At 41.7% G+C, this 20,185-nt stretch overlaps 1 protein-coding gene across 1 annotated transcript in view; it reads right to left on the bottom strand.

Annotated features, from left to right (window-relative positions):
* Positions 1–20,185, bottom strand: part of St6gal1 (ST6 beta-galactoside alpha-2,6-sialyltransferase 1) — a 137,922-nt gene that overhangs the window by 37,241 nt on the left and 80,496 nt on the right. The window contains exon 3 of the mRNA XM_076867256.2: positions 2,947–3,082. The gene's annotated coding sequence lies outside the window, so the exon portion shown is untranslated. The remainder of the gene's footprint in view (positions 1–2,946; positions 3,083–20,185) is intronic.

Genomic DNA, 20,185 nt, shown 5'->3' with positions numbered 1-20,185 from the left:
CTCTGACCCACCATCCAGGAAGTTGTTATAATCTCCATTTTTATAGATTAGCAGCAACCTGAGGCTCTGAAAGGTTAAGGGAAGTGCCCAGGATCACAAGGCTAAGGAAAGGTTCAAATTGAAGTGCATTTGATTCCATAAGCCAAGCTCCTTCTACTATATCTCGCACAGAAGTGTTGAAAGTTCTAGAAAGTGGGCCTCACTAAGCAAACAGATCCAATTCATTTTCTCAGAATTTATTGTGCAACTGAATGGAAGATGGAAGCACTTTGAACTCAAACACTGTGTGTATCTTTTGGAAAACATTAAATTCTCTCCTCAATCACTGGATTTATTTACCGTAATAAGTCAAAACAATTGCCCCAAGGTTTTGCTAATCCACAAGGAGTCTGGAGTCCCTTCTCATGAAGACTGCTCCTAAGGACATTAGGGATTAACCAGTAGGAAAACTGGGTTGGGTATCTGGCTTCTTTTTTCCATTCTTAGTGATGTAGGGCAAATTAATATCTCTGCTCCTAAGTTGTTACAGGATATCTATTTTTGCCTACCTCATTCATAAAAATTTGGGAGGACCAAACAAAAGGAAATGTTAATGAACTTGGAAGTAGGTAAGAAAGGCAGGCGAGGTATTCTGAATAGAGACGGAAGAGCAGTTCCTTGGCAAGAGAGCCATGTGGGGGTGATACAGGCCCAGCGAGCAATGGCAGGGTAGAACACTGGCCAGGTCTCATCAGCCTAAGAGGCAGGTTCTTCATCCAAGACTCTAATAAACTGACATCCAGCTCACTGTTGGAATTTGCTGTAAGTACCAACCAAAGCAGTATTTCCTACTATTCTAGATCTTAGGAACCAGTGGCTCTGAGGATGATGGTTTCCTAGCATGGGTGGTTGAGATTTTGTAAATGTCCCAGAAGAAAAATTCAAACATAAGATCAAAAGGTGAGAGGTAGAAGGCTTGTCACATCATTAGGAAACTAAGGAATTACATTTCCTCAGCCACACAACATGAATAAATCACATAACCATGTGACAACTCAAAAAAAAAAAAAACTAGAGGGGCTGGGGTTGTGGCTCAGTGGTAGAGTGCTTGCCTCACATGTGTGAAGCACTGGGTTCAATTCTCAGCACCACATATAAATAAATGAATAAAATAAAGGCCTGTCAACACTACAAAATATTTTTTAAAAAAATAGAGAAGTAGTATTTAAGGAGACCCAACTACATGGTAGACACTTTACCATTACACCATAGGATAGATATTCACAACTCTATTAGGAAATAAAGAAACTGAGCCTTAGCAGGGTTACAGGGCTTCTTTAAGGGTTTCTTTAGCTCATCAGTGCTAGAACCAGGATTGAAACCCAGGCCTATATGATTCTAAAGGCCCATCATTGTCTTTTCACAAAAGAACAGGGATCTATGATCGGGAACAGTGAAAAGTCAGTGTTGGCCATCAGGACTCAGAAATCAGGGTACCCAGAGTGACGACTTGATATGTCAATCACAGAAAAGCCACTTCACCATAAGCAGTGCAGTGCACCTGCCAGCACTGGTGAACATCATTTTACCACTCAGGGGCCCTTACACATGACTTTGTGTAAGACACAGTATAGCTCTGTGAGATAAGCAAAACCGATTTTATGAGCTCCATTTATAGCTGAAGAACATGAGGTTTTGGGAATACAAGTAGTTTTTAAAGTTCCAAGAGTGATTTGGAAAGAATGGACTTGGAACTTAACTTTTACATGTCTGAGTGAAAGGTAATGTCAGGGAGGGGACTGTGGGGGAAGAGTTCCCACAAACCACCTGGCCCAAGGACAGTCCTGCAACCCTCAGATGGCCTCAGCCTTCAGGGCCTGTGCAAGTCATGGCTCCAGAGCACACATCTGAACTTAGATATCAGGTCCTTCAAGTCCACCAGCAGCCTACAGCATCTGGTCATAGGGATTTAGAACTGCAGGATCCTCTTTCACCTCTCGAGCTTTTTAACAAGGCAGACTGAAGAAGCTTCATCTAAACAGCCCAACAAAGGGGAAAGAGTAGCAAACTTTCTCCACAAATTCTTTGGGAAAACACTTCAAGTTTTGAATTTTCCTATCCCACCAACTGACTTCTTAAGCCTCCATGCATTTACACTTTTACAATCTCTGCCCTTGACCTTCAGTAGAGCTCACGTCCACTGGGTACGATGCCTGTCCACTGCTTGCAATACTGCTTTGTAATGCTGCTTTTCATGTCTCCTCCTGGCATTTCTAAACCACCATACTCAACACAATGTCCCCCACAGGGATTATTGAGCTGGGTATGGTGGGGCATACCTGTAATCCTGGTGAGTCAGGAGACTAAGGCAGGAAGATCATAATTTCAAACAACTTAGCAAGACCCCATCTCACAATCAGGTAAAAAGGCTGGGAATGTAGGCTCAGTGGTAGAGCACCCTTGAGTTCAATCCACAGTTTAAAAAAAAAAAAAAAAAAAAGGATTATTATACTCATGTGACTATATCAATGGATCCTTACAACCACCAGGAGACTTCTGGGAAAAAGAATATGATAACAACTCGCATTATTATCTAGAGAGCCCAAGCTGGCAATGAAGCAGCAGAAAGAAAACCTTAGAGTAAGGAATTCTGCCATGAACTACTTATCAGCACATACTCAACATCAAATGGGTGCTTGTCACATAGGTGCTCAAAAAGGCTGAGTGAATTATAGAGTAACTCAAATCTTATGTTTATAGCTTATAGAAACACAGGCCAGCCACCTACACACCCACCTCCACCCTGCCCCACACTGAATCAGTGTTAGAGAACTAGAAAAGAAAAGAAACTATCAACACTGTAGTCAGGCATTGGGACCCTGAGATTCCTTGTCAGTGTATTCTGCCACACAATTTTTTACTCTGGAATGTACCCTCTGCTAGTTCATGCCTCTAGGTGTTTCTTACCTGCTTCTGGCTAATCTTCCTGGGGCTGCAGGCCCTCCAGATCCTCAGGAGCAAGCACTGTTCTCCATGGGAACAAGGTCTGCTTTATTAGGTCTGGAGGCCAGGGCTCATTTTTCTCAGGATGATCAAAAAACATCTGCAAAAGGGAAAACAATTTTTTTAAAATAGGAGGGGAGAACAGTTTTCTAGTAGAACTGGGTTAAATATTAACAAGATCGATAGGTACTTTTATAGGCCTAGACTCTGGTGTAACCCAGGAAGCCTTGGGATTTCAGAAAAGAGTGAAAAGCCTCTTCTTACAGGTACAATATTCTAGATCCCTGAACAGCAGGAAAGCCTAGAAAACTGACTATGCCAGATAGATGTATGCTGAAAGTATAAAGTAGGCCCCATCAACTAACCTGGGAAAGACTTAGTTAACCTCTGCTTAGGGATAAATGGCAAGTAGACGCAACAGCCTTGATGTTTGGTCAACAGCCTTCAAAATGATAACGCTGGGCAGATTATAATAAAATTACATTTGAAAGAGCATTATAAATTAATTCAACTCTTCTCGATAGTATTCAAACCACAGAAATAAAAGCTCATGATTTTTGACCAAGTTGCCATACTTCTAGGAAATAAGACTATTTGAATAAACAATTCAAAAGAGAAAGAAGATTACAAATTTTAGTTTCCTCACATGTAAAATGATTCCCTACCTTATACAGTTGTGGTGAAGACTGAAAGAGGATTAAGGAAATAAAAATGTGAGTTTTATAAAGATCAAAAGTTTGTGCTGATAGATAGAGGCTAACCCACTATAAAGGAGGAGGGGAAGAATTAATATTCAGTAAATATTTATTCAGACAAAGAGGAATGAAGGGAAGGGAGGGGAAACAGGAAAAGAAAAGACAATGGAATGAACCTGAAATAATTTTCCTATGTACTTATATGAATATTCCATAGTGAATCCCACCATTAGATACATCCACAAGCATGGGGTCCTAACTAGAATAAGATATCCCATGTTTATATAATTATATCAAAATGAATTCTACTGTCAAGTACAACTAAAAGGAACCAATAAAAAATGAATATGGAATTTTAAAAAGAATGTGATTTTTATAAAGCTTTTAATTTCAAATTTATGGTATAAAAATTTAATTCAATTTCTAGCAATAGCTATACTATGGGAGAATCTCTGGTGGGAGAATATACACAATTGTGTATGTGAATTTACATAGCAAAAGGAAAAAATAATATTGTAATTAGAAAAAGCAAAACAGAAATGTGCATACATTATTTTTTTATAACTTAATTCACCTTTTTATGTGGTGCTGAGGATCAAACCCAATGTCTCACACATGCTAGGCAAGCACTCTACCACTGAGCCACAACCGCAGCCCTACATACATTATCACGACAAAAAGTTATACATATCTAAGTGTCTTAAAAAATACACACGGTTGAGATCCCAAGACTAATGAGCAAACACAAAATAAAAGAATAATTCTCATTTTATCAGTTTGACTTCTTTTATCACTCTTCCTATGCTAGTTGAGTACTTATGGTAAAACTATTTGGAGCAAAATGAAAAATTAACTTCACCCTATGTATCAACTTGATGCACAATTTTGGGCTGACCTGGAAGCTTGTCTTGGGGCGGGGGGGACGTAGTATTATGAAAACTAAGAGAACACCATATAACAGGCATCATCCTCTACAATCAGGAGAAAATCCTCCTTTGAAGGTGGTGAGGGGGCTTTCAGGTTGGGAGAACCCCAGTTTTTCAAGCAAGTAGAGAGACCCTAGGCATGACTGACAGGGCAAAAGTGAGAGACATAATCATCTCCCTGGCTAAAAAATTTGGCATGCCTTATCAATTCAGAAAAGATCTGGTTTGGGAGTAGCTTCCTGGGAGAATCAGGAAATGACTTTGATAAGAATCCCTCTTCTTAAGGCATGGGTTTCCTTTCTCACATCAGCACTTATCATTATGTGCTCATTCATATTTGAGTTGATTGCTGTTTGTCTCCTTCTAATAAAAATGTGAAGCTCTAGGGGCTGGGGTTGTGGCTCAGCGGTACAGCATTCATCTAGCATGTGCGAGGCACTGGGTTCAATCCTTAGCACCACATAAAAATAAATAAATAAAATAAAGGTATTGTATCCAATCAGAACTTTAAAAAATAAATAATAATAATATTACAATGAAGCTCTATAAGTAGGAACCTTGTCAGTCCTCTTCACCACTAATGCTGGCATCTCCAAACACTAAGTAAATGCAGGGCATATGGCAGGCACTCAATAATATTTGTTGAGTGAAGCAGCCCTTTTGAGAATTCTGCATATTTCAGTCATCAGTGATGGAAGAGGCTTTCTTAGCCCCATCAGGCACCTAGCCTTTAGGTGATATCTACTGTGTGTGGAGTCTGGTTTGCTGTACTTCCCTAACGCATGCGCTGCTGGGACACGAGGCTTTGGTTTGAGTTCCACCACAGACACCAGTAGAGTGCACCAAACCCAGCTTTCCTTCTGTGATGTCAACTGCATCAGCTTGAAAGACTTGCCCTTAAGAAGATAAAAATCACTCTTGATTTCAAAAAACAAAGCATTTAAAGCAATGTGGTGCAACTGACTATCTAGATGTATTGCAGGTGATGATAAAGACCTTCCAAAAATAGTGACAGTGCTGCCAGTTAGACAGCAGCACTGTCTTCAACCAGCTGCAGAAGTGATAATGGAACCCTCTGCTCTGGAGGATAAACTAGTGATCATGACAGTAATGGCTGCCATTTACTTAGAACTAGCTATATGCTCATGCTCGGCTCTCACAATAGCTTAGGGGTTAACAGTACAAGCTCTGAAGTCAGACTGATGTAAGTCTCACCAGTTACATGACCTTGGGCTACTCACCCCTCTAAAACTCAGTTAATTCGCCTATCAAATGGAAAGAATAACAGTTCGTATCTCATAGGGTGATGTACAAAATCAAGTAAGATCATACATCCAAAGGGATTGTAACAGTGCCTGTGACAAGTACTATCTACATATGTCATTTATTCCTCACCATGCCCCACTCATGTGGACATCATTGTTATTCCCAAGTTACAAACAGGAAAAATGAGAAGGAGCATTTATTTGGACTGCTACTTCAATTTCTCTCTTTCATGCAATACTTATAAAGTTCCATCTATATGGAATGTCCTTTCCTGCCTTGTTCACACTATGCCCATTCAGACTCTAACACCAATTAAAGAACCCCTTGACTTTGAAGCCTTCCGTGACCCCACAGAGATCACTGTGACTCCACTATGCCCGTCTGTCCCTCATAAACCTATGTGACATTTGAGAGCAGATCTGTCCCAGCCAGATTGAGAGTTCCTTTCTTTGAGACATCTCTGGTTCCCTGCATCTAGTAGCCAGGCTTTGGATCATGACTATGAAATGTTGAGTCATGTTTGAATGAAAGAATGTCGAGTTTTGTGCAGGGTGAGAGAGAGAGATTTAATTTCATTTTTGCTACATATGGATTTCCAGTTTTCCCAGCACCATTTGTTGAGGAGGCTGTCTTTTCTCTAATAAATGTTTTGGGCACCTATGTCTAGTATGAGTTAACTGTATGTATGTGGGTTTGTCTCTGTGCCTACTATTATGTACCATTGGTCTATGTGTCTGTTTTGGTGCCAATATCATGCCATTTTTGTTACTATGGCCTGTAGTATAATTTAATGTCTGGTATTGCGATGCCTCCTGCTTCAGTCTTCTTGCTAAGGATTGCTTTGGCTATTCTGGGTCTCTTATTTTTCCAAATGAATTTTCATGATTGCTTTTTCTAGTTCTATGAAGAATGTCATTGGGATTTCATAGGAATTGAATTAAATCTGTATAATACTTTTGAGACTATGGCCATTTTGAGAATATTAATTCTGCCTTCCAACAATATGGGAGATCTTTCCATCTTCTAGGGTCTTCTTTCTTTCTTTGGTGTTCTGTAGTTTCCATTGTAGAGGTCTTTCACCTCTTTTGTTAGATTGATTGCCCAGTTTTGTTTTGTTTTGTTTTTGAGGCTATTGTGAATGGAATTCTCCTAATTTCTCTTGACTGAAAGAATGAAGCTAGTTCTGATACCATCCCTCCCTCCTCCCCACAACCTGATTGCCAGAATCCCCTCTACAGTACTGGTGTGTAGATGTTCGTCTAGTCTGCTGGGTACACTGAATGACAGGGAAATCAACACCTTCCTAGGTTCCACATGGCTGTCCAAGCTGCTGTGCCTCTTTGACCTCAAAAGGAAAGAAAATCAATTTCCCTGTAAAAATGGATCCAGTGATTTAGGCTCTGCTCTCTGTTCACATAGACTCAGAATGAAAATCACTAACATTTCTTCAGGCCAACCAACATGCAGGCTTAGTATTAAGAATGTTTCATGCATCCACAAATTATTCTTACTGCTACGCTGTGCAGACCACACCACCCACTATCCCTGCAGTCATCTACTCCCACATCCATTCATTCACACACATCTCTTCATTCTTTGAATATTTTAGCTCCAGACTCCCTCCCCCAACACTATCTCTCCTGTGATGCTTAGTGATATGTGACTATCATATCCACCTACGAGATAGTCTAGTTCTCTGGCCTCACAGCTCTTGAATCTCCTCTACCCCCATATTTGTGATCGCAATCACTCACTCTCAGGTTAGAGTTCTGACCTTATTTTTTTATTTATTTATTTTTTATTTCCAAAAAATATACCCCCTCCATAATCCCAATTTCAGACTTCCTTCTCCAATCACCTCTCCTGTCTTTCCAGCTTCTTCCAACTCTTCCCAACTCCAGCAATCTTCTGTGTCTCATCCTACCAACTCCTTGGTCTCCCTCACCTCCCACATGTCCTTACTCCCCTTCCTACCCGCTTAAATTCCTTAGTTAAGCATTAAAAGAACTCCCCTATCCTCTCTTATCACATGGTTGGCCAAAACCAAATCCTGGCTAAATCCAATTCTGTCTGACCCCATACCTACAGTCATGCAATTGAACTTGGCTAGATAACAACCACACAACAATGTGCATTGATTTCACTCCATGTTACTGATCATTAACTACCAGAAGGTCCTTTGTCTTCCCAGCAGTCACATACTGCACTTCCAGTACATTCACCCACCACCCTCCCAGAATTGTTTTTTACTTTCTCCTCTCATTCTCACTCTCCCCTGATGAACTTGCTACTAGTCCATGGAGAAAACATAAGGTACCAGAATAGAAGTTGCTCAAGGCCCCTACCACTGCCCACATCACCTACAGTTATATCCCTGTCTCTTCATAGGTCTCTTTCTCTATTAGATGAACTGGCTGCATCCAACACTTGCAATGACCAGCATTCATCCACTGGATTCTGTACACTCTTGTCTACTTAGGGAAATTAATATATAAAATTTCCCCCTTTTTCCCTCTGCATCAACAAGTACCTCTTTCTCAAAGGTCATTCTCATTAGCACATAGACATGCTGATATTCTCATATCTTTTTTTTTTAAGAGAGAGAGAGAGAGAATTTTTTTAATATTTATTTTTCAGGTTTTCGGTGGACACAACATCTTTATTTTATGTGGTGCTGAGGAACGAACCCAGCGCCCCGCGCATGCCAGGCAAGTGTGTTACCGCTTGAGCCACATCCCCAGCCACATCCCCAGCCCGATATTCTCAAATCTTAAAAAAAAAAAAAAAAAACTTTAAAAACAAAAAGAACAAAAAGGAAAACCCTCTCATGATTCAGGCAGCCTCCTCCTGATTCTGATCAGCTTTATATCACTAATAGTGAGACACCTAGACAGTAGCTGCCTATGAAACATTCTTATCCCACATGTTTAATCTGCTTATTATCAAGTCTTTGTATGCAACTTCAGTTTTCAGTAAATTCAGAAGAAAGAGAAAATTAAACAACACCATAGGAATGTTATCAGACAAATTCAGAACATAAGCAGAACTATTGAAATGGTTTCATCAACAAGTCACTGAGCATAAAAAACCAAATAGCTTAAAAGGTATGACGATACTATCAAATAGAGATCCTGCTTACACCTTAATTTACAAAACATCTTTGGAGACAAGTGGATTATTTGAATATACATTAACTATTGTATGATATTAAGAAATCATTGTTAATCTTGTTAGGTGTATTAATTGTATTGCAGTTATTTTTTACAAGGCCCTCTGCGTGTGAAGTAGTAAGAGATGAAATTTACTTTAAATACTTCAGCCAAAAACAAAATAAGATAAAGCAAATATGAAAAAGATGCAATGTCATTTTTCAGATGTATTTAGATTGAGCTATGTAAGGAACAAGGATGGTTTACAAATTCTTTTCTTTTTGACCAATAAGATTGTTCGGCAATTTAGTCTTCTGGATACACTGAATGACAGGGAGTGAGCGTAGGGCATATGTAGGCACTCAATAATATTTGTTTACAACAGATAATTGTTTGTTTTACTGAAGGAATTGACTTAAAAAAATTGGCCTAGCCAAAGTTCACAGATTTGGCTAATGAACAAATTCTAAACAAATTCCCCTTCTCTGTCCCTTTCTCTAAATCTCTTGACCTCATTTCAACTTCCAGCTCTGGCCATATTTCTCTTTCCTTTATACCAAAACTCTTTGGCCATATCACTATTTCCAATTCCCATCTTCCCATTCTCATTTCAAGCCTCCCCATCTCCACAAAACTGCTCTTGGTAGCGTCACCAAAGACCTCTGTGACCTCCACGTTGTTAAGCAGGTGTCAAAGCTCAGTCTTCATCTTTTCTCTCATCAGCAGGACTGTAAGTAGTTGTTTGATTCTTCCTACTTGATACATATTCTTCACCTGGCCTCCAAATCCTCCAATTCTGGTTTTTCTATGTTACTGGTCACTGCTTCTCAGTAGTCTCCACGGTTGGCTGATTCCTCACCTCCCCCACTTCTCTGCACTGACTAATGACTAGCTAGGAACATCTTATGATCAGGTCCCCCTCCGCCCAGCCTGCATTTTACATTCTATATACATTCGATAAAGTCTACTAAAGTGAGTGCAGAAGGCAGATTCTGTCAGTGAGTTCTAGTCACCACGTGCCAAGAAACAGGCACCTTAGGACATGCTACTCAAAGTGAGATCTACTGACAAGTGCTTGTCTGAAAAAAATTTTCAAGGTCCAAGAGGAGAAAAGTACAGAAACTGAGTGTAAACAACTTTTATAGTAATTTAAAAGGGCAGTTTTATTCCTGTCAGATATAACAAATATTTTTAAATGGGGCTTGCCTTTTGAATGACCTCTTATTTCATTTTATCATTCTATAAATCATTTTATTATATATTGCAAAACTACTGACATCTGAGAACATGGGCAAAGAACCTAGTTCTTTGCCACTAATAGTTTAAGTGACCCTCGCTTTGGAAATGACTGAGGCTGTCATCTCAAAAACCCAGATTCAAATCCTGGCTTTTCTGTCAGTCACCTGATCATTTTTGTATGCATTGTGCCTTCATCTGTAACACACAGATAATAATACTTAAAATATTAAATACACCTCTGTAGTACACAGAGAAAATTAATGGTAGATCTTATCACTTTGTTTAGGCTAATAATTATGAAGCATTTACCATGTGCTAAAGTCTCTTTATTATGGCAGAGTCCACTTATTTCCTAGTCCATTTATTTCATAATAATAAAGCTTACAGTAAAATTGTTAGCACCAGTTTCCTACAGTCTCCAAAGAGCTAGTCCCGGCCGACAGGGATCCCCCACCCCAGCTCCTAGACACTTTCAGCCTATTGAGTGGGAGCCAGCACCGGTCAAGACACCAACAGTTTTGTCAAAACATTTCTGACGTGTAACTATTTTGCTGAAAAAAGCAGCAAAGGTCAGAAGTGTTATAGGCAACAGGAAACCAATTTGTAGCTAGTGAATCTGAGAAGCGTATTTAGGAAGCCATGAGAGATTTACAGTCTGCGAAGCTGAGTTTGCAAACATCTAATGGAGGGTACGCTTAACTGCAGGGGTAAGGGTGGGGACAGGGAGATCCTATGCAGAAAAAAGCTCTGAAGATAAAGGGGCTTTTATTCCTGCCTGACCTAACTGTTCCAGACTCAGACCGCAAAAGGGGCTGCTTACCAGAGATTAGATCTTCTTCCAGCCAGAGAAGGTACTGATGGAGAAGATAAGGAAATCTTCAGAAATTCCTGCAGATCTTTGCACAGAGGTTTTTCTAATGGGCCTAAAGAACAGAACTTGGTGGTGGTGGTGGTGGGCGGGGGGGGGGGGGGGTGAGTCCTTCCCATCCACATGGCAGTGGTCCCTGACCAGAGTCAATCACTCTGAATACATAAAGCAACAAGAAAATTTTGGCCACTGCTATTGTCTTGAACCTGGTGTCCCACAGACAGAAAAAGGTATGTTTGCAGAAGTTATCGTCTATTTGTCAGATGGCTGATCAAAAATAGGCCCTTCACTTCCCATTAGCTTTCCTGCTACATAAATACCCATTCCCCAGTATAGGTAGTGAAAGCCCCAGTCCCGGTAGGCATCTTCCCCAATCTTACCTCACTAATGACCAATCTGCATTCCGCTCCACAAATCAAAGTTAAGCAGAGGAGGAAGGAGTAAAAAGGGCCTATAAAAAGGGCTGAATAAATACAGCACCACATGCCCCTCTTTCCTCCACTCCCCTATACTACACCACACCCCTGTACTACAGAAAAAGAGAATACAAGCCCGCCTCCAACTCTGAAAGAGGAACTGTTTCACTTCCTCCACCTCCCCACCTCTCCACCTCCCCACACCCCAGCACTTTAAAGCAAATGTCAGATTCCACCTCACTGGTTCCTACCAGCTCTTCTCAATTGGGCTCCATAAGAAAATTCAGCCTTAATATGACATTCTTTGTAGATATCAACTTACTGACTGGCAAATAAAATGGTATTAGTTATGTATCATCCTTGGAACTACTGAGAATGTGGGCCTCATAAACTTTTCTATTGAATTCAGTTCTCTAAATTACCATACCAGGTTCTCCACAGAACATATGAATCTATTTATGATAATTAGCTGTGACCATATTGCCACTATCCCCTAAAATCCAAGCTACTCACACATTTTTACCAACTCTCTTGAGTATGTGCCTCACACTAAATTGCTCAAATGAGGATCTACAAAAGGTCAGCACTGTTTGTGTGGATAATAGGCCGTTTTCAACTTGATTTCAATCTATAACAGTGTCCCACCTCCCCACATGACACTAATTTTATTCTTTTCCGCTGAGGACACATGTTCATTTGTCCTCTGGAACAACCCACACTCCTCATCTAGCTGATGACTTCCTTGCGGTGTGTTTAAGGTACTTCTCAGTTCTATGTCCTGCAAACTGTTATGTTTTAATACTGGTTGAGATATGATGATTTCAAGTTCAAGGTCCTCCTAGGTTAGTTTTGATTGTTTGTTTGTTTTTTGTTTGTTTGTTTGTTTTCTGTGTACGGATATTTTCTTTTTTCTTTTTTTAATGTCAAAAAGGATCTAAGTCCTACAATCTAAAGGCATTGAGGATTTGGGGGATGAACAAGCGATGCCTGTGCTTTTCTACTTTGCAGTGATCCCAAAGCCTGGAAGAAAATACACACCAATACTCAGAATTAGGTTTGTTCCTCCAGAAAATGCTCATAGGTCCACTGTGAGCCAGACTGGGGACACAGCAGCACCAAAGCCAGAAATCCCCAGTCCCCCAGCATTTGCCACCTAGTGAGGGGTAAATAAAGAATCAAAATACACAGATATGTGGTGCTTTGGAAGGAGATAACCACTCTGCAGAAAAGCAGGGCAGAGGGATGGAGACCACCTGGGGTGAGGTGGGGGTGGTGGTGGAGATTTTAAAAATGATCAAAGGAAGTCTCACTGAGGAGTCATTAAAGCAAAGGTGGTGAGGAAGGGAGGAGGTCATGCAGCTTCCTGGTGAAAAGGGTAGCAGGTGGAGGGCAGTAAAATGCCTAGGCAGGGGCATGTCGGCATGCTTCAAGAACAGCATCAAGGCCTGGGGCAGAGTGGGCAAGAGGACGGGCATGGGGTGGGCACCGGAAGAGGCGTGTAGGGCCCTAGACTGGTGCAAGAATTTTGACTTTGTATTTGTCTTATGATCCATATAAATTCCCCAACTAAAATCATTTTAATATAGCTGATCTCTTTTTCTTCTCCTCAAAAACAAATACATCTTCTGGTATTTTCTTCGTTGTCTTGGTCCACAGATTAGGAAATCTTACCCAGACATTTGCCTTGTTGTTTCATGTTCATTTAAAGCTTTAATCAAGACCACTTTTAGGTGACAGAGAATCTAAAATTTATTACCTATTTGCTATTAAATTTTCAGAATATTTTACTGAGGAATCCTTTCTCAAGTCACTACCTCACAGTGTAAGTTTTACTGCCAGTATTTTCCAAGAATTCTGGTACAATCATAGCAAGCAACCACACATTGCCCCAAATTTCCCAATTTGTTGAGGCGGAAACAGTTTCTCTCTCTCTCTCTCTCTCTCTCTCTCTCTCTCCCATTTTCATGAGACTATGGAACTAGATACTTTCAGCAGTATCATAAAGTAAGATAAAATACATCAATATTTTTAAAAGAATCTTGGCTTTCCCTATAAGAATTGGCTGGCTTATGTTTGAAAGGGACTGTTGTTCTGGCTGCTACATGGAGAATTCACTGTGGTAGGGGCAAGATTGGTGAGAATACAAAAGAAAGTGCTTTCAAGAAGCTGTTGTAAAAAATCCAGGTACAAAAGATCCATGTTCCCATTTACCGAGCTCTTCCTGGGTGCTCACATTTTATATGTTACCAAATTTAATCCTGACCATCACCCTGGGAGGTGGGACATTAACAAGCCTCTTCTTTAAACGAAGAAACTGAAGCTCAGAGAATTTAAGTCATTTGCTCAAGATGTCATGGCAAATGGCAAAACTGGGATGTGAGCCACATTATTCCATCTTTGCGAGCTGGTTGTGTGCCCTAGCATGTCCCTTTACTCAGGCTCTTCAGGGGGTTACAAGTCAACTGCAGTTGTTGTTCACCATCTTCACCTTCTGTAGACTATGCCCCGAACTTTGTGCAAACCTCATCTTCTTGTTGACCTTGAAACCAGAATATCTGCTCCTACAGACCTTAACGCAAAAGGCTATCTCCACTAGCCATAATGCCTCCAAGAAGCAGTCTGTGTGTCCTAGCCTCCAGAATCTCTGCCATAATGGAAGACCCTGAACTCTTCAGCTGCCACTTGATCCTGTAATGATTCCTCTTTTTGTTTCCTCATGTCAGGCATTTGCCAAAAACTTTCTTCTGCTATAGGTGACTTCCCAGACAGGGGTGACATTTTCCAGGAAGTGCACATTTTCACATGTGTACATGTGAAAACACACACACACATACATACACACACACACTCTGCATCTAGATGAAGTCATTTCACTAGTCATCAGCAATAAAATATGAACAAAACTAATATTTGTCATTTCTGAGCCAAGGTAATTAAACAAAGATAAGAAGTGGGTTTGTTGTAGCAATCAGCATTACCTTTATTTGTTATAGCAGCTAGCACTACCCTAACAGACCTACCCAGAGGAGACTCCCTGAATATTTATTTCTTCTTATCTAAGAACTTCATCAGAGTTTTTAGCTATAGATTTGTCATCTCTCTTCACCCTAACATTTCACTAGCACCCCCAAAATAGCACAAGTTCCCCTTAATTTAGTCAAAACCAATGGTTCCTAAATTCTTCCATACCAAGTACCTGTTGTATTTTGCTTCCCTGACATGATCCCCAGATTTTTAAAAATGGTGTCAACTAACTTGAAGAATTTTGGTCCTTTTGTGTTGTCAAATGAACAAAGATATTACTGACAATAAGAGGTCTAATCAGAATGAGATCAGATGAAAAACATACAACACAATACACTGAAACTTGATTTCTTTGGCTGTGAAGATTTATCGTAGCAAATGTGCTTTTCCCATCTGGCTTTTTGAAATACTGAAAGTGTCTAGTGGGCCTCTGGAGACCCTGAGCAAGGAATTCTGTTTTAAATAACTTGACAAAATTCTTACTCAGCATACCTCCTAAAAAACAGGTTCTACTTGTTGGGTGGATACAGGGGGGTGCTTAGAAAAACTACGCCCAACTCCCCCCAAGTAAGCAGAATCAACTCATTCTAAGTTTATCCAGAGAATCTGGCTTTGAGTTCTTAGAAATCATGAGAACAACAATGTAAAACCAGAATTTTACTGATGGCCAAATCAGATACAAGCCTCCCTCCCCAGATCAGTGATCAGCAGGTAAATGCAGAGCAGTAGCTACATCAGAAAGATACCTCCCCTCAAGACAGACAGCAGAGCTGTTACAGCCTGGCAGCCATAATTTGGCTGCCCCAAATTCTCACATGTTGAATTGCAAAGAAAGACCATGTGGCAACAAAATAAGAGAGAAAGATCTCCTCTGAATTTTCTCTTAAGTCCTGCTAAGTTTATTTACAGTAAACTACTTAGTTTACTGGCCTAAGTATCTCTCTTGGAACCTCAGTTTAACCATGTCTTTAGACAGAACCATGGTGCCTGTTAATGCCTTAATCCTCATATTCTCCAGGAGCTCCAGGGCTGGTGTCCTGCCAGAGGCTGTTGTTTCCTTCCACCATCGTCTCAGTTGGGCAGAAGGAGTCAGAGCCAGTGTTCCATGACATTTCTTCAACTCAAGAAATCATTCCTGCACAACCACGTCTCCTCAGAGTCACCAAGGTAACAACCGTTTACCTCTCCCATCTTAGCAAATAAATGTCTCTCCCACCACCAGGCCAAAGCCAAACAGGCCATCATGCAAAGAGTAAGGGGAATTAAATGCAGAGGAAAGCAGGTTTCTTTAAGTTTGTCCTCAGAGCCGTAAAGCATTCTGTGTACCCCTCTTGTCCCACCCACCTCTAGTCTCATAGCCAAGGTTGAGTGTGGGTGAAAGGGACCTGGGAACATTGCCTCGCTATCTTAACTGGGCATTAACATCACTTAGGAAGTATTGTAAAAACATATTTGTCCAACATTATCTTCAGTAGATTTTTATTTCATTGGTCTGAGCCTATAAACAGCAATAAAGGCCTCAAATGGTGTGAAAGATCACAAGAGTGGCCTTGGGCAGAATGGGAGGGAGCCCCAGTCTTCCCTGGGAGGGACAGGGACAATGTGAGCTCAGCCCAGGGTGCACATGGCTGATGAGTCAATGTGTAGCTCAAGCATCTTAAGCCCCTACTTACCACAAACTCCTCCACAACAACTTCCTGCTGAATAATTAGCCGGTTCTTAAGGAAGTGTCCAACCACTGCTTCAGCAGTATCATGAAGTAAGATAAAATAACATCAATATTTTTAAAAGAATCTTGGCTTTCCCAGTGTCATCGACTCTGGGCTCCTTGGGTCAGAGGGGACCACCTCTTCTGAATAATTCATGTCTGTCAATAGGCCAGGGGAGTCAGGACTACCAGAGGAAGAGCAATGACCTTGCCTCAAGGTGGACCTTTCACCTCTCTGTTTCCCAGACTGTGGTCTTGACTTTGGTCACCAGATGACAGAGGCAGCAACATGGCTAATGATCCATTTCTAATCATAACTCTTGATCCTGACAATAGACAAAATTCAAATGAACTCTGAATAGTTGCACTCTGAATAGTCCCAGACAAGAGCTCAGGCTGGACTTCAGTTCTTGGCCCATGTCATTCTCCCCTGAAAGAAGGTGCTGATTTTCTAAGGGCTTCCACATTCGCTTCCCTCCCCACCACACACATACAACATTATAATCTGCACTTGATTGGTGCTTAGCGGAGCACGCTGACCAAAGGAAGTTTGGACTTTTTTTTTAAGAGGCCAGATCCACAGACATCAGCATTCAATAGTTAATGTCAGCCTCAAACCTTCCCACTCACCACTCCCTTCCTCCCTTCAGGAACCCAAGGGCAGATCTAGCAGCAGCCCAGGCCCCAGATGCAGGAGAAGGCTTCCAGATGCTCCCCTATGAAGTCCTCCTCCTGTGTAGACTTCTACTCACACTCCCAACCTGAGTGAACACTCTCTTGAATGTCCCTCAAAGTGCTATGTGTGAGTGTCTTAGTTTTTCAATCAGACTTGGCCCTGAAGTGGTACAGATTATCAGCCCTCCTCAGTCTGCTTCTCAGTACTACCTAGCACAGATTTATAGATAGTTGTTGATAAAGGAAATGTCTGGCTGGCATTTATTGTCAGTGCTTGTGATGTTTGGAGGTAGAAGGAGGTGGTTGATTTGTCGATAAGAAAATGGTTTTAGACATGAACCAAATGTGAAGCCTCTACTGGGAATATGATACCACACCCAGGGAAAGACAGAGGGAAGTCACCATAACTGCTCTCTGGGGGCTTTCCATGAGCCCAGCACGGTGCTAAATCTGCCCACCATTGTGCTAAATCTACACATAAAATAGTCCATTCAGTACTCACCGGGGTTCTGTGAGTTTAGCACCAATATCCAATCCATTTCACATATACGAAACTGAATCTCAAAGACACTAGACCTAGTAGATGGCAGAGCCAAGACCTGAACCCAGTGCTGTCTGAATCCGAAGACAGCATTCTTTTGATTTTTTTATTTTTATGTAGTGCTGAGGACTGAATCCAGTGCTTCACATGTGCTAGGCAAGCACTCTGCGACTGAGTTTCAGCCCCAGCCCCCCAAAACAGAATTCTTAATGCCTATACTAAAATAGCCATCTCATTTAACCTGTGACTCTTCCAGCCACAGCCATGCCCATTCAACTACAGAATCAAAAGGTCCAATTAATGACAAAGGTCTCAAACCAGCAGCACATTTAGTGTGCAAAAAACTTGACATACCTCATTGAATCCCTGGAAGCTCTGGCTCATAGCTTACAGCACAGTTGACCTTTGGCATTTACAGAATCAACATCTGAGATTTTAACTATTTGAGATCAACCTTAAAGGTCCTGGGCATGAAGCAGCCTGATTTCACTCAGGAGTGATGATGAATAGAAAGCTGACAGGAGCCAGCCCCTTAGTACATGAAAGTGCTGCTCACACTCAGGCCAGGATCTAGTGTGCAAGAGATTCTGTCCACTCCCATGTATCAGGAACTGACTGAAAAAACTGTTTGCTTGTGAACTATGGGTCCCAAATAAAACAAACTATAGGTCTACGTTAAGGAAAGTTTACACTCAGTGATTAGTTTCCTTTAATAGATTCGGAAATCCCTATAGCTCTGTGTTTACAAAATCAATAAGGGATGGAAATCATTTAAATTGTCAATTCTGTGTATCATGGGGCAACCATGTGCTTTGCAACGCGTATGTGATTTTGTTATTTTGGGCCAAACACCCCAAGTCAAACATACAGTAAGAGCCTACAGTGTCAACATTGTATGCAGGAAGAAGCTGAAGCTGGGGGAGGCTGAATGGCTTACCCAGGAATCTTTGGCTATGAAGTCGTGTGCTTCCCTCCCCATGACCCAACAGCAAGTCACTAAAATATCGCAACTCTGTGACCCCAGATACAAAATGTAACTTAAGAGGATGGAAGGGGAGGAAAAAACAAGCTGCCCTTGAGTTGCCCACCCTCATCCCCAACCTACCCTACTCTCACCGCCAATGCTGTCCTGGGAATGGCAGAGCCAAGACCTAACCCATTCTGACCGTATCCGTTCAGATCAGTTAATACAACCAAAACACAAATTAACTGTGAACTGAGAACAGTGGGCCCAGATGAAACTGTCACTGCTGCCTTCAAGACTCTCACAGCCTTAAATACCCTGGGAATCCAGATGAGGGCCCAAATACCTCACTTACTATTCCTGTTGTCTGTTTGCCCCCATAGCCAGAGAGTACCTGAACCAAGTAGTTACCTCTGTGTTCCCAGGACCGAAGGTAAGCCTATGGCTTAGATTCATTGGCCAAACAAATGATGATCTTCTTCTTACAAAGCAGGTGCTCAAGAATCTCAGCACAGGACCAGGGGCCCAAAGCCAGCTAGTGATCAGAGAAGCTTAATGGATGGTGAGCTCTCAGCCCCTCCAGGAAAGGCCTGGGCAAGGGGAGGACGATGGCATGGGAGTTGGCAAGTGCAGGGTGCCAGTGAAAAGCTGCAGAGAACCAAGCAGGTGTGCAGAGCTGAGCGGCAGAGAGAAAGCCAAAGCGGGAGACTCAGTCTTACTTTGCAGCACTGTGAGCATCGGGTAGAAGGGTCTGGCACGATCAGGTATGCAGTACATAGTGGAGAGCAGATAAAGGGCCTCTGATGGGGGAGGAAGAGGGAGAGCCACTGGAGAAAGGGTGCAGCCTGCAGCCCTCATAGCATCCCTTCTCACTCCCCTAAGTGACCACCATACACATAATAGCCACTGCTAGTTAGATGCCTACTATGTGTCAGGCACTGTGCCAGGCACCTTTTTCATCTGCAAAACAGCCCCCTAAAGGAGGTCATCATGGAACCTATTTGATATGTGAAGAAAAGGAGACTTGGATCATGGGATGAACCCACCATCACCCCCACTGAAGATCCCCACCGCGCTAAGAGCTCAATCAGCTTTGACTCCAGGTTCACAGGACATGAAGAGCTAGGTGCAAGCCCCCTGTGATAAAGAGGCAAGAACCAAGACTGAGATGGGGAGACACCTCAGACACAGCCGGGTTGGGAAGGCTGGTGCTAAATTTCATTTGAACCACGCTCTGGAGTCACACAAATCTAAATTTGGTTCTCAGCTTTATTATTCAATCAGGAGGGTTTTGGGCAAATAACACAAATGTTCAGTTTTCTGTAATGTGTGTGCAGATCCATCCGCCTCACAGGTGGCTTTGAGAAGCTGTACGAATGGTGCACTGGCTGGGACATGTCAAGTGCCTAATAATTGGTAGTTTGTATACCTGGGCCAACAGGAAGGAGGGGAAGAGGACAGGAGGTTTCAGCCTGACTCAACTGCTGTGAGGTGGAGAAGTCTTCATTTCTGAAAGGATGAGTGTCTCAAATCAATATTTGCTTTTGGCTTAACCCAGGGCCTTAATGTTTACTTCAACAAAACCAATATTTGCCATTTTTGGCGTTAACTATTTCAGACAGTGATCCACAGCAAAGAAAATAGAAATGTGGCACTCTGGAGGAAGTAAGACAAGGGGGGTTGTTTACTAAAAATAAAACCGAACTAACAGAAAAAAAAGCTTAAAACTAGA

The sequence above is a fragment of the Callospermophilus lateralis genome, chromosome 10, assembly GCF_048772815.1.
Source record: "Callospermophilus lateralis isolate mCalLat2 chromosome 10, mCalLat2.hap1, whole genome shotgun sequence".
NCBI classification, from domain to species: Eukaryota; Metazoa; Chordata; class Mammalia; order Rodentia; family Sciuridae; genus Callospermophilus; species Callospermophilus lateralis.
This window is presented reverse-complemented; position numbering and strand designations above follow the sequence as displayed.